Here is a 15,713-nt window from a genome sequence, read left to right as displayed (position 1 = left end):
TACCCTCAGCATCTTCTGGAAGCAGAACAAATATAAGAAATTCGATGGTGTTGGCGACAGTCAATGAATAAGCGAATGTCACTTGAATAGAGGTTGTTGGAGATAATAGCAGGAAGTAAGTTCAACGGGTAGGATGGGCCCACGTAATTTCTTTTTTTTGAAAGTCTGACAAAAGAATTTGAGTTTGACTGTCATAGGTAATGAGAAAAAATTGTAGGCTCGTGCCAAAAGTACTGAGTAAGTGGTTTAGTCAGTGGCCCCACCAAAGATAACCTGAAGAAAGGCAAGGAAAGCAGTCAGGAGGATGTTATAATAACTCGAGTATGAGAGAGTGACGTTGGGTGAAATGGTAGCTGCAGAAATGGAAATAAAAGGGCAGATATACGAGACATTTGAAGAAAGAATGAATTACATTTGAGCTTCCCAGCCTAGGTGCCCCGCTGTTAGAAGCAAGTTGAGGTTCTGATGCATGACGGCATCAGGGGGGCTGTGGGGATCACCTTACCCCTCCCCGGGCAATTACTTCCCAATACGAGGAACCTTTTTTTGGTTTACTCATTCCATCTAATATCATCATTTCCTGTGTGGGAAGTGACATGAACAATTCTGATCATCACTGAACTAAGATGCTTAGTACCAGACTGGATATACGAAAGAAATGAATCAAGAGTTCAAATGACGACGACACTTTTTTTCTTCAAGACAAGGTGGGTGGTTCTGATAGAAATGGGATAGGTGGGGAAGGGACCTGGTTTGGACAATTGGGTTTTGGATATTTCTTTGTTATGAATATAGAATATTCATGTGAACAGGTAGTTGGGGAGACAGGATTAGAACAAAGAGGAGAGGTTTCCTAGAGATGGAGATGGCTCGCATTGATAATGGAAGACAGTCAGTTGCATTGGGCTAAAACACCACCGAGAGGATGTGGATTAATGCTTTGCTATTAACTTGTCTGTACCTCCTTTGTCTCTGGTATCCTCTGTTAACTGTTTTCATCTTCACAGGGAAGCTTTGTGATATTTACAAATCATGCAAATATGGGAGGGAAGGCTAATACATGGGCTGATACAATCAAGATTCAGAATGATTCATTGATCCTAAACTAAGCAGATAAAAATGATCATGTGTACCCGGCAATGCAAAGGTACTTGGTGTCATCAAACTGTGTGCTGTATGTAAGAGAACGCTGTGGGAGTAAGCTTCGAGGAAGCCTGAGAAAGAGAAAGGGAATGCTTTACCCTTTATTAGGTGAATTTTTCATTCTTCCCTTCGGGCCTCAGCTAAAGAAGTCACTTGTAGGGGCGCCTGGGTGGTGCAGTTGTTAAGCATCTGCCTTCGGCTCAGGGCGTGATCCCAGTGTTCTGGGATCGAGCCCCACATCAGGCTCCTCCACTAGGAGCCTGCTTCTTCCTCTCCCACTCCCCCTGCTTGTGTTCCCTCTCTCGCTGACTGTCTCGCTCTCTCTGTCAAATAAATAAACAAAATCTTAAAAAAAAAAAAAGAAGTCACTTGTAACTTGGCAAACATCCAGATAGTTAATTAAGCGAAGATCGATTTGTTTGCAATACTTGTGTGGGCCAACCCACCTGTCTACTGAGGAAGGGGCAAAAAAGAGCAGCTATTGTGTGAGGAGAAGGCCAGATGAGAACAATGAAGTCTCTGTAGTCAAAAACGGAACTACCAGGAGAGAGAAAAAGGAAGCCTCAAGCCCTCTAAGTATTCGTACGTAGTTTCTACAATAGCTCCATCGAATCAGCAGAAAGTGTGTCTACTGCCTTATCCAAAATAACTAAAAAACCAAAAGTAAGTAACATCATTTAGACGGACTTAATAAACCCATTGAAAAGCTGAGTGTATCAGGGTGGGGTTTTGTTTTATTTACCTCTAGCCTCCAATAGCTGAGCTCTCAAACCACTTCCCCTCCTAACACGTGAAAACCACTCTGTTGTGTGGAGACCGCTGAAGATTTCTGGGTGTGTGTGAGAATGCCAAAGTGCCTGTCAGGTCAGCCCCGGGTGCATGGGAAGCCTTGGGCAGAAGTGGATCACTCTAAAGAGTGTCACCGCCCCAGGGTCTCCCTGATTTTGGGTTCTAGGAGACAGGTAAAGTAGAAAGGGACAGAAGTTCCCTGGATTTGGAGCTCTATGTCCCCAGGTCAGCTTGTTCCCCCCACCTCCCTGTTCCTTCCCCTCTCCTTCTCTTCGACATCTCCCTTTCTCTCGTTTCTCAAAACCAAAAGCGGTGGGAGGTAGTAAAAAGGGAGGGAAATGAGGTTACGGATGGGAGTAGGGGAGGTGTTCCATACTATTGCCTTTTTCCTGTTCATTTCTAAGGTGGTTCCGTGTAGGCCAAGGAGCAAGGACAGCTCGGTTGGTTGCGCCCCGCACTGTCGGAGGGGGTGCCATTTACAATGTGGCATGTGATCCAGAGCACTTCCCAGTGAGAAAGCTACCTTACTGGAAAAGCAGGTGCAGTGGAAAGGACCTTATTGTTTTGGTTCCTCTGAATTCATCCTGCTTCAGTTTAAGCTCACCTTTTTGCGGGAGGGCCCCTACTGATAACCTTTGTTCAGAGAATTTGTTATTTAAAGTACAAGTCTCTTGTAAACAGACAGTAGAGCCCAAAAGGAAGTTTTATCAGGCCAGGGATTTTGCATTGGGTTCCCTCCTGGCCGTATCCTCCAGAGGGTTTTCGGTCCTCCAGAGGGTATGCTTCTGAGAACCTTCCAACTCCTTACACTGTTTCATATTCCAGAAACTATAAAATTACTTTACCTTTTACTCCAGTTGAAATAACCCCAATTCTCTTAGGATGCCTCCAAGTTTTTCTTTTCAATCTATTTCAACAATTTTCTTAAAAATGACAAAGCCTAGAATCCACAATTCATTATAAAAAGCCCGTGTCTGTTCTACCACAATTAAAAAAAAAATGTATGTGTGTGCATGAACTGGGTGGGGGGTTCTTCTAAACTGTACGGTGATATTTTCCCAAGTCAAAGTGAGATATATGGTCATAAGCCCTATAAATCTCTGCTTTAAGCAGGTAGTTAATATTTGTCAATGTTTGTGGGGATGGGTGCATTTTGGGAGACTGAGGTAAAGGGGTTGGAGACCATAACTTGTCAGGGTTCTCTGAGAGAGAAGTAAGAATAAGGCTATGGTTGGTTAAGTGGGTTATTCTGAATGGGTTCTAAGGGAGAATTCTCTGCTGTCTCACATGGCCCTACAGGCCCTTGGGTCAAGAGGGTAGAAAAGGCAGCTGCTCCAAGGGACACCTGAGAGAAGAGGCTTTTGGATCGGGATGTTCAGGCAGGATGAGGACAAATAGGCTTTACACGGCTTGGTAAACAGACTTAAGAGATACCATGGGTCCTTCTTCCAAGAAGAGTATGTGGTAAGACTTGGAGAAGGGTGTTTTGTTTAGTTCTTCTGTGTTTTTTGTTTGTTTTCTGTTTGTTTTAGAAATTTCACAGCAACTCTGTTGTGCCAAGGAAAGAAGGAACATGTTTGTTTTTTTTCTTCTGTTCTGTTTTGTCCATGTCTCATACAGACAGAAAAAACAGAGCAACGTACCTGCTTGTGTGGTGGACGGGTGACCCAGGGACTAAAGATGAGAAAACTCCAAAATAGGGGGTGAAGCTTAGAGGCAGATGGAAAGGTGCTCCTGTGGCAGAGAGCCTGTAACCTCGGAGTTGTCCCAGGAGCTCGTCACTCTGTCTCCTCAACAGTGAGATTGTAGATTTTTAAAGCCCAAGTGAAAGAACTATATTTTCCCTTGTGCGAAAACCAGCAAATGCAGCGGGCCTATATTCTCTAAGAACGAGAATTGTGTGATTATAGTTTAGCTTGGGGCTATTGTCTGTCGATTCCATTTTTGTAGCATAATGGTAACTTGGCACAATTAGCTAATTTTCCCATAACAATATCTTAAACCCACGGAGCTCCTATCACACAACTCCTTCCTGGGGGGAATGAAAATGTCATTTCCTCCCACGGGAGCTCCAAGTGATACTGTTTGCATACTCTTTCACACGGTTCCTCTCTGATGTCACACAAGCAATAGTTCTGAGAGTAGAAAGAAAGTGGCTTTTACGGTGGAAAAGTAAAAATTCCAAGTCCGCAGGTCGGGAACAGGTGAGGCAACATGTGGTATATCTAGACAAGGGAATATCATTTACCTGTTAACAAGATGCTAGAGATCTATAGGAACTGAAAGGAAAGATGTTCGCGTTACTGAGTCCTGTGACGGAGTCATGGCCAGGAACAGAATGGAGAAAGCATCATCCCATTCAAGGCAAATGACACAGAGGTTTTGAGCCTGGACCTCAGAGCCAGACTGCCTGCTCTTGAACGTTAGGCGTGAGAGTTTGGGCAAGCGACTTCTCCGTGCTTCAATTTTCTCATCTGAAGGTGGGAATAATGATGGTGATAGTACCTACCTCATACAATTGCGTCAATAAGGGACAATGCCACACACACAAAGTAGGTCTTAAGGTCTAAATACTCCCCAAAAGGATGACTCTCAAAAGTGGTCACTCTCTTGCCTAAAGGTCTATAGTTCCCAGATACTAATTTTTAAAATATGTAAAAGATTTTCCATCCCGTGTATCTTTATTTGGCTCTGCACAACGGATAATTATTTCCCATTATTTTATTTTTTTTAAAGATTTTATTTATTTATGTGACAGAGAGACAGCCAGCGAGAGAGGGAACACAGCAGGGGGAGTGGGAGAGGAAGAAGCAGGCTCATAGCGGAAGAGCCTGATGTGGGACTCGATCCCAGATCGCCAGGATCACGCCCTGAGCCGAAGGCAGACGCTTTAACGACTGCGCTACCCAGGCGCCCCTATTTCCCATTATTTTATAGCATATGTATGAAAAATTTATTTCCACCTAATTTTGACACATGATAAAAACTGTAGTTTGTATTTACAAATGGAGACAAGTATTCTATTAGCCTTTAAGCTCTTATGCCAAGACTGTTAGATATAAAAAGGATACGAATCCATAGTTTTGGCACAATTCAACACACTGGATTCCTGTCTCCAGATTAGGGGCCCAATTGGTAAGGACTACACTTTAAAAGGAAAATTTCTCCAAATGAAGGAATAAAAATATGACTTGTCTACAATATCATTTATTTTGGACATTTCTTACCCTAAAAGTACACTTAGAGGTATTTTTCTTCATACGTCCACAGTTGATACCTCACCATTTTTCAGTCTATCACATGTGACAGTAAAGCTATCCACAGTGAGTTTTAGCAAACTTCATTCCCCAGACGTTTGTTGAACATCTAGTATATTCCAGCCCCATACTGTGCTTTTAGAAAATTTGGAACTTGTAAGCATTTGAAGGTTTGATGCTTTGGCAACATTTCCTTTTGTAAGCTCTGAGTGTGCTTTCCTGTATTTTCTCAGAGAGCTTTCCTGTTTTTTTTTTCCCTGTATTTTTTCTTCTAAGATTTTGGGAATTGGTCCAACAGCCTAGACGGAGACAAAGCAAACTTCTTGGGTTGCTCAGATGCAACAAGAGGAAAATTACTCCTAATTAAGGGGGTCCCTGCTCCCTGCCCATGCTCTGGGGGGGTCAGGAGTCAGGGGGAAGAGCTCCACAGCTGTCCTCATTTTCCCAGCCTCAGGCTGATTCACATTTGCTGATGAAATTTCGTTCTTTCTTTTTTCCATATCCCCAGAGAAATCGATGTTTCGAAGCATTGTTAGAAAGTAGGTGATTCCTCATCTTTAAATAAGATTTTTGAGCCCCTCAAAACCATTTTGAAGGAATTAAAATCCTTTTGGTTTTAAACTACGGTTGAAATGCATTTTCACTGAGGGTCGAAGCATTTTAAATAACAGAAATAAAACAGCAAACATCCCGTGAACTCCTTTCCTGTGGTAGGCACCACACAAACCCTGGCTCGTTTGATACCCATGCGCACACACAAGGGAGAGGCTACCATTGCCCCCTACTTTACTAGGGGAAAATTAGGCCACTGAGGTGAAGCAGATTGACCCGGGGGGGCGGGTGTAAAGCGGGTAGGAAAAGGTAGAACTTGGAAAGGCACACAGATTAGCTCTGCACTGCTCACAACCATTGTGCAAATGTGCCAGACAGATGACCCAGGGGTGTGTACTGGCAACACTACCTACTTGGTAGGAAGATGAAAGAGAAGTGATCAGATACATCCTAGAGCCCTCGTCATTCATTATCTTATCCTTCTTTTCCACATTCCTTGATCCAACAGGGTTAAGGTATTAGAGTATAAATAAGACATTCGAGCAATGAAAAAAACCACTTGAAATGGATCAAAATCATCTGATTTTAAACCTTAACTATTTAAAACATGTTGGTTTCAAGAAAGCATAAAGCGTTTTGGAGTAATTTAGCTTAAAGTGCTCTTGATTCTACACAAGCAAAAAAAGCTTCTAAAAATTGCCAGTATTTAAGTTGGAACTTCAAAAAGGAAGTGTATGGAAGCTTTGCTTTGATACTCTGAACGCTGTAAACACGTGTACTTTTAGATTCTTGGCTGACTTTGAAATCCACCTGTCTGGGCTAGATTTCTCAAACTTTCTCAGAACTGACATCAATATTTTTTGGCTCCTCCTTTCAAAGGCTGTTGATTCTTGTTTTTGCCACATGCACAGTTCAGCAGGCTGGGTTCCTATCCGTAGAAAACTCAAATCATAGCATTTTCTATTGTCCTTAGAACAGATAATATTAAACGTTGCTGAGACTAAATAAAAAGCAAGTTAGCTGCCATAGCTAAGGGTTTACATAAGCCACAAATAAGCAGTGTGTTCTCAAAAAAAAGCAGATTTAACAAATTTCATAGAGGTCAAACAAGTAGGTTTGGCAGAGTGGTCATGGATTCCTCATTACAACTTGTAGAAGAATGTGGCTTTTTTGACCCTAAGTATCAAAGATGCTATTATTAAAGTGAACTTTAAAAATGTGTGAACAAAATCAGGTTGCCAAGGGGATCCGTTATTTTTTTTCCAGAGAGAAGTCAACATCTAGTGGGAAGGGGGCGAGGGAGAGGGCTTCCTGGGATATCTCAGCACTCGGGTGAGAGCGCATCCTTCATTTGTCAAAGAACTAGAAATGAAGGAAAATGATTTGCGTGTTGAGAAAACTCTGAATGTGACATTGATCAATCTCTTTGACCAATATTAATTAAGCAGGCACTGGGTTAGGAGCTTTTAAAGCAGAAACAAATCGAACAGAGATCTGCATTCAGGAACTGCTATTCTGGTTGGGGTGAAACAGAAGTTTTCTGGTAATAGGATGACACAGGGAAAACACTGAAAGAAGCATGCCCAGGTCTTCTGGGGGAGACATGGACTTGGGAGTTTGAAAAGCCTCCTTAGAAAGAGTGACCCTTAAGTTGACAGTTGAAATATCAATGTTCCCCAGGTGGACAGGGTATTCTAAACATGTGAAATACTCCCCTCGAAGGAACAGAGATACTGCTGGTGACACAGTCTAGGGCTGCACTGTCCAATGTCGTAGCTCACATGTGGCTATTTAAGTTTAAATGTATGTTAATTAAAACGAAATGCAATTAAACATGTATGTTAATTAAATTTATGTTAATTAAAATAAAATAAAATCGGAAATTCAGTTATGCAGTTGTACGAGCCACATTTTCACCGCCACATGGGGCTAATGGCTGTTGCATGAGACAGCCCAGGCATACGATGGCTCCGTCCTCACGGAAATTTCTGTCGGACTGTGCTGGGAAACTGCAGGCAGACAAGCACTGCTAGAGTATAAGGTTTAAAAGTGTGTGTGGCAAGAGCTAAGCCTGGACGTAGAGGTTGCACTGAAAGGACGTGTCATACCACAGAGTTCAGACGGTATCCATTAGGCCAGGCATCAGCAAACGTTTTCTGTAAGGGATCAGTTCATATTTTTGGGTTTGGGGCCACATAGTCTTTTCTGAAACTATACAGCTCTGTGCTGTAGCCTGAGATCAACCATTTCCTCAACCAGAGGAAATGAGCAGGCGTGGCTGTGTTCCAGGAACACTTGATTTGTGGAAACTGGCAACGGGCTGGATTTGGCCATAGACCATGGTTTGCTAGCCCTCTGCTAGGCCACTAGGAGCCACCTGAAGGGGTTAAAGCCGGAAAGTTGCATAATTAGATATGTGCTTTAGAAAGACCATTCTAGTAGCAGAGTAATGACGAATTTAAGGAATGTGAGTTGCAAGAGTATGATCTAGTCAAAGAGGTTAAGGGCCTGAGTTGTGAATGTAGCCTGTTAGATATGGCTAGAGAGGAGAGAACGTGTATGTGCTTTTAAGCTGGATGGCTGGGCCCTGGCGGCAGTGGAGAGATATTACATGACAGAGACGAATAAGGTTTGGGTGAATGGAGAGACAGTGGCTGCACTCACTGGGTTATAGAATATAGAAGGAAGAACAGGTTTTGAGAAGGATGATGACTTCAGTTTGGGTCAGGTGGCATTTGAGCTGCTAGACATGTGAGTCATCAGCAGAGGGGTAGTGACTGAAGCCTTGAGAGTGACAGAAAATACCCAGGCAGAGTGAGAGGAAGGCAAAGATTGGGACCTTGCGTATTACCAAATGAAATGCATAAGTTCAAAGGGAGCTGAGAAGGAATTGTTACTGGCATAGAGAGGAGAACCAGGCAAGAGTCAAAGGAAGACTTTCAAATGTTATTAAGAAGAGTAAAACAATTCCATAGAGTTTGGCAACTAGGAGGCATTTTTGGGAAGTTATTCAGAATAGATTTCCTAAAACAGAACAAAAAATCACCACCGAGGTGTCTGAAACTGCCCTTTCTGGAATATGATTAAGTGAGGTGATAGCTGTGATCTTTCATGGTCTTGGTTTTTCTTTTGGTGTTAAGTATTAGGATTACTTAAAAGCAAGAAGATAATTTGGCTCCTTGGATCTCACCTTGTAAATGACATAGTCCAGCAATCACTTTATCCGGGGGTGGAAGGACAGGTGAGATCTTGTCTGGTCACCCTTGAGGTGATCTCTGCGCAAACTTCATGGGGAATTTCATGCTGTGAGGGTTGGAAAGTTGCTAGATAACCTCTTAAAATGACACGGAATTCTGATTTTAGGGTATATGAAAACAAAATGGTGGACTTCTGACAAGGGACCCCAGAATTTTATGTAATGAGCATTCTTGAAACATAAATGTTTTATCCTGAAGCTACCTTAATAAAGAAACTAAGTAATAACAGCTTTAAGATAGAATCATGTGATTTGGGAGTGTTCCATTTTGCAATTTAATGGGTTAGTCATTACTTCAGTGGAAGAGTTTCAAATAATGATTTATAGCCACCTTTTAAGAAGTTTATATTAGGAAAATATTTTACATGCCTAATAGATGAATATATCTCGCTCAAACTTTTGAGTGATTCACTGTGTAAAATTTTGTCTTAAAACATGGAAAAACTGACAAAAGCACGCTCATGGTTTTCAAGAGTAATTCTTTTTTTTTTTTTAAGATTTTATTTATTTATTTGACAGAGAGAGGGACAGCCAGCGAGAGAGGGAACACAGCAGGGGGAGTGGGAGAGGAAGAAGCAGGCTCATAGCAGAGGAGCCTGATGTGGGGCTCGATCCCAGATCGCCAGGATCACGCCCTGAGCTGAAGGCATCTGCTTAACGACTGAGCCACCCAGGCGCCCCAAGAGTAATTCTTGAGATATTAAGAATTAGAATTTGTTCTTAAAGGAATTTCTTAATGAAAGTCTGAGGAACACACATTTCTGAGCACCTTAGTTTTACCTCTGTAGCCACTTCAAGAGAAGAATGAAGTTATGTGAGAATAACACAGAAATAACAACAAAAATAAAGTAAGAATGCTTTCATTCCCAGTGACTGGCTTGCTAGGTTAGCCAGCTTTAGCCACTACAATTTTACTAGGAGATGACTTTCTTCTCTGTATGATGTGTTCTCTACTCCTCGGCCGGACTATGCCTTGCGGTAAAGAGCCCACCGGAGAACAAGCAGGTTACTCGAGGAGGCGGAGACATCTCTCCAGTGCAACAGTAAATTGAACTCTATACGGAGCAATGCTAAAAAGGAAAACTGGACACTATATACTAGTCTTTTTTACTTTTAGTCTTTGATACTGAAAGAATGGTGATCAGAATCACAACTGGAATCTTTAGAGAACTTAATACATTTGTAAATTTTGTTTAGAAAAAATATACGGGTAAGGACATCAATGGATAGTGTGAAAAAGAAGAGCAATGATGGAAGGGATGGGGGAGACTAGCCCTATTCGATATTAGAATATATTGTAAAATAGTAGTTGTGAATGTATAATAATACAAAAATAAAATACAGATGGCTCAAAAGAGAGCCATAATGTATGCTGATCTAAAAATAACAAAAATAAGGAAAGAAAATATAAACAGATATTATTTTAACTTCACATTTACTTCTTTCCATGTGTCAGAATAAATTCCAAATGGACTGTAGAGATAAGAAGGAAAATCAGCAAAGGACAGACTATAGTATTTATCCAAAAAGGCGTTGGTTTTTATTTTAAATTTTTTAAATTTTTAAAAGTTTTTTTGTGGTGGGGGAAGGAAGGACAAAGGGAGAGGGAGAGAGAATCTTAAGCAGGGTGTGGAGTGTGACGTGGGGCTAGATCTCACCACCCTGAGGCTCAGGTTGTGACCTCAGGGTCGTGGAATAGAGCCCCGCGTAGGGCTCTGCCTGCATCTCGGAGTCTGCTTAAGATTTTCTCTTTCAATCTCCCTCTGTCCCTCCCACTCATGCTCTCCCTCTCTCTCAAATAAATAAATCTTTAAAAAAAATCAGGAAACCGCTTATAAAATTTACAGTGCAAGAAAGAACTCATAAAAACGCCTTGAAGCACATAAATTAAAGATACCTCTCAAATATTAGTGTGAATACTTCTTACTTCTTAAAGAACAAAAACCTAGTTCTATTCCCACAAAATAAAAATGTCCCTTAACATTGCCAAAACCCATGTGGAGATCCCAGAATGTTCCCTGCCCTTCAGAGACGGCCAGTCACTCATTGTGAACCCGTGGGAAGAAGCAGTGACAGAATCCAGGTGAAGACTGCATGAACTGAGGTTGGCTTATATTTTCTGAACTAAGAATTCTGTGTGTTACAGTTATAATCTCTGTGTTTTCCCTAATTAAACAGAAACAGATGGGCCTGGGTATCCTCATTTCTATCTAGAATAAGAATTTGGTTTTAAATTGTGTCGTTACTTATTAAGTTAGAAGGATGGTTTTGCCTTAATCAAATTAGGCTCTTACAACATTACGAGTCCAGTAGCAAATATGAGGCTTAGGGTACGCAAGATAGCGTGGGGGAAAGCAAAATAATTGGGGAGAAGATACACTGGAATGTCAAAGATGCTGGATGAACATTTCAAGGCATTGACAAGAGAAATGCTGAAGGCAGGACACAGCAAGTCAAGGGTCAGTAAGGGTGGGGAGACAGTGAAAAGTGAGAACTTTCTTGAAGGAAGGGAGGGGTTGAAGCCATCTATTAAAGGAAGTGTCGGAGCTGGTTTGGCCAACCTGAAAGTGAAGTCACACAAGTACAGCTATAAGGGGTGCAAAGAAAAGTCTCATACTCTGTCTAGTGATATGTCGAGAAAATATTTCCTAAAACGTTAACAGTGGCTTTCTTCACAGGGTGGGGTTTTTACTTTCTCTACATTTTCCTGTATTTTTTGAAAAAAAAAATATCATCACACATCTCATGTATACAAGAGAGGAAAATGATAGTTACATTTAGAGGGAAAGGGGTTTTGTGCTGATCTATAGGGATAAACGGAGGCTGTATAAATGCGCGGGCCAAGAGTACAGGAAGTGGAGGATTAGAGCAAAATTTCCAGCTCTGTTTGTCCAGTCTATCTGACACTTAACTTTCCTCCCCACTTTCTATTGTGAATAATTACAAGCATATCCAAAAGCTGAAATTGAAGTTGAAAGTGAACATCAATATACCCAACCTAGATGCTTTGTTAGCATTTTGCCGTTCTTTGCTTTATCATAGCCGTTCACCTTTGTTTTTTGATTCATTTCAGAGTAAGTTGCAGAAACCAATACCCTACTTAATACTAAATTTTAATAACCTTCCCCCACCCCTGCACCCCCATACAACTCAAGACTAGTTCAGAAACCCCCAGTAGGCTGTTATGCACTTAAATCTGATCTCGTTTCTTATACCTAGACACTGTTTCCAATCCAAACATGTCCAAAATCAGTTGCCTACCCAGAAGGCAAAGTTTACCAAACCTTATCCTGACTCTTTCTATGTATCTAGAACTATGTAATTTGTTCAACTCATAAAATATTAAAGACAGAAAGGGAAACTATCTAATCTGGGGTCTCCAATTCCAATGTTTCCAGGAACCAAGCCGGTAACATAAAACAATGGGTATCTCATATATAAAATCAAATGGATCTGGTAATGGAGGCCGACCAAACTTCTGTGTGGGGAGGCAGCAAGGAGAAACAAAGCTACCCAGAGAGCCTTAGGAAACAGAATTTTCAGTTGGGGCAACCTTCTAGCATCAGCCTAATGGTTCCAAGAGCCATTTATTGTAACCATCATTTCGCTTTAGTCTTCTCCGTGGGTCTAGGGCAAATTTACTAGAATAATTAAAATAGTATGCTGTTAAATCGAATCCTTCTCTTAAAGTATTTATAAATGCAGGATCCGTAGCTGTTCAGTTCAGCGCAGACCTTAACAACTGAAACAGTAGTGTAGCTATTACAAACGTAGAGATGTACTATGCGTCTAGTTTTTGCAAGTTGCTTGCCCAAGAAAGCAATATTCCCTCATGTCTGGACTGACTGCCTGTCTGTAATAAGCACTGAAGGAGGAGAGAAACCAGTGTTCTCACTGATCAAAGAGTAGGTATACCATCATTTTTTAGGAATGTCCTGGAAGATTTCTTTTTCTTTCTTTTCTCTTTTTTCTTCTCTCCTCTCCTCTCCTCTCCTCTCCTTCCTCTCCTCTCCTCTCCTCTCCTCTCCTCTCCTCTCCTTCTCTTTTCTCTTCGATGTGTATGGCTTACAAGTTAAATAGGAGGGTTTATCATGTGGAAGGGAAGAAGGGTGAGCAAATAGGGATGTAGACGTGTCAAGACATAGGAAGTTATATCTGGGTTTTCTTGCCTAATTAATCATTAAGACACTGTTGTGCTGGCTACTTTCTAGAATTTCCTCCCTCTCGGCATGACCTGCTTATCAAATTCAATCAATGCTTGCTGAAGTTGGCTAACTTTTACACCTACTGAGAACTGAAACCACCTAAGCTCTGTGGACTCAGTAGCTACAGGTGGACTTTGCTCAGAAATCCCAAGTTACAACAATTCCACCTTCACAGTCTTCTCTTTGTGTGCTTGATAATTAACAACAGATAGTTTGGAAATTCCCTCGCTCCCCCACACCCTAGGTAACTAATTTAAACAGTATGTATCTCAGCCCTATGGTGTCGGCCTAGCTATGTTCTGCTATTAAAAAAAACTCCACCCAGTCCTGAAATGCTGTCTCATGCAGTTGTGGGTACACGTGACAGAATTAGTTTCTTTCGGGTGAATGTCCTCATGTGATAAAGTAAACTCAACTACTTGTCTTTCAAAGCTGTAATGATAAAATTGTTGGTAGTTCTTTGGACTATGTCTAGGCATTCACACAACCAAATGTATTCATTTAAGTTAAACATCCCAAATATCTACCTTATTAAAATGCTTTCACTATATTTCACACAAATGCTTTCAGCTCAAAGATCAAATTCAGCAGATGTTTATTTCAATTTCCACTTCTTTTGACCTCTGCCAGGATTTACATAAGGGTTGAATTTATTGTTGGCTTATCAGTTTGTGAAGCTCAAATCTGAGGATAGGACAGTGATTCTAAGCTCTGGTTTTACAAATTCCACTAGCTGATGTTTAGAAAACATAGTAAAAATTTAAAAATGTTAATGAAAGAAGTTAATTTTTATTGAATCAATCTTTTTAAAGAGCATATCACATTTTGGGGAAAAATGGGTCTTCTAAAGCAGAGGTTTCAATATGAAAAAAATAAAGAGAAACATTCTATAAATGATTTTTAAAATTTTCCTTCTCAAACACTTATTTTGACATAAGTTTATTTTGAAGGTGCTTTGCATGCTTTCCTCACAAAATAAATATTTCAGAGAAATTTTTGTAGCTTTTATTGTGTGACAGGCATTAATCTGAAGACATTCATAGATAAACCAATGCAATTCTTGCAACAACCCTAGTAGATAGGTAGAGTTATTCATCCCTTTTTACACATGGGGAAACTGAGGCACGGAGTGGGTAAATTGTTCAATGTCACATAGCTGGTAATGGGCAGCACTGAGATTCAAACCCAGGAAGTCCACCTCCAGATGAGATTTATTTTAAATTTTGTTCGCTAAAAGTTTACTCATTTCCGTAGGAGAATTCCTGAAATACTGGGTAAGAGTTGGCATAAGTGGTCATCGAAATGGGTGAGCAGGATATGAATTACTAATGGAAACTTGGACTGGATATTTTTATCATTTGGGCGAGTTTAAAAGATAAAGGGACCTGAGCCCCACCTGAGCTGAATCACATAACGGTGTAATTTAAAGTTTAACAGGCGGTTCCAATGTGCAACCAGGCTGGGAACCACTGGTTCAAACCTCTTTAGCTAAGTCTTAGTGCAGGGAACCTCAAACTCTGATGCAAAGTATGCATCAGAATCCCCTGGAGGTCTTGCTAACACACAAGGGGCCGGGTCCCACTCCTAAAACTTGTTTGGTCAGACTTGGGTAGAACCCAAGAATTTCTATTAAGTTCCCAGGTAACGTTGATGCTGCTGGTTTAAGAAGCACACTTGGAGAACCACTGTCTTAATAGGCTGGGATAGGAGTAAAGGGGGGTGGTGGAGCCCCGGGAGACACTGGACACTGGACACTCCCAGTAGCTCATCAACCCTGATGATGACACATTTCCTCCACTTTGTTGGTTTGCCCTGTACCACTGATCAAGGATGACGGGGGAAAGGGAAAAAGAAAGATACGAAGTTACAGGGAAGTGAGGGAAAAGAGATAAAGAAGAGAAATCAACTTCTGGTCCATAAAATAAAGTTTTGTGGCTCTCTCACTGCCCTAACCATATGTCAAGTAGAGATAGGCAGAATATAAAATGAGAAAATTTAAAAGTACACCTTTCTATATCAGAAACAGAACAGAAACACATGGCTGTGAGTGAGACTAGTGGGCAGGTGAGTTGGGCTGTTGGTTCAGGTTATGAAAGCATTTGTTAGTTCAGCCCCTGTAGAGTAACCTGAAAACCTGAACTAGGGTCACTCTTTGAAGTCAAGGGCAAGGACAGATACCCTCCCCCCCCATCCTAGCTTCATGGAAAGAGACCAAATGATCTGCCACTAAGAACTTCCTTAGGATAGACCAGCGGTTCTTAACTGGCGATGATTTTGCTAGAGTAATAGATCCTGGCGGGGGCATTTTGTAATATCAGGAAATGCTTTGTATGTTGTCACGACGAGGGGGCAGGGATACTACTGACATCCAGTAGGTAGAGACCAGAGATGCTGCTAAATATCTCACAAAGCCCAAAAGTGCTGAAATTGGGAAAGCCTGGGCTAGACATGGTCCCAGAGCCAGAACCCGGGCCAAGCTGCCAACTGACTTAGTAATGAGTACATTAAATG

At 41.3% G+C, this 15,713-nt stretch overlaps 1 protein-coding gene and 1 long non-coding RNA gene across 6 annotated transcripts in view; one reads left to right on the top strand and one right to left on the bottom strand.

Annotated features, from left to right (window-relative positions):
- The window catches only part of FYB1 (FYN binding protein 1), a 149,910-nt gene that overhangs the window by 126,255 nt on the left and 7,942 nt on the right, over positions 1-15,713 (bottom strand). The gene's annotated exons all lie outside the window — the stretch shown is intronic.
- Positions 215-15,713, top strand: part of LOC103664685 — a 37,933-nt gene continuing 22,434 nt past the window's right edge. For 3 of the 4 annotated variants that reach the window (XR_005834876.1, XR_005834875.1, XR_005834877.1), the window contains exon 1: positions 215-707. This is a non-coding gene — a long non-coding RNA (uncharacterized LOC103664685). The remainder of the gene's footprint in view (positions 708-15,713) is intronic. The other variant, XR_569124.2, reaches the window with a different exon arrangement.

This window comes from Ursus maritimus, unplaced genomic scaffold, assembly GCF_017311325.1.
Source record: "Ursus maritimus isolate PB19 unplaced genomic scaffold, ASM1731132v1 scaffold_15, whole genome shotgun sequence".
Classification (NCBI taxonomy): domain Eukaryota; kingdom Metazoa; phylum Chordata; class Mammalia; order Carnivora; family Ursidae; genus Ursus; species Ursus maritimus.
Note: the sequence above shows the minus strand (reverse complement) of the source record. Positions and strands in the feature narration are given on the sequence as shown.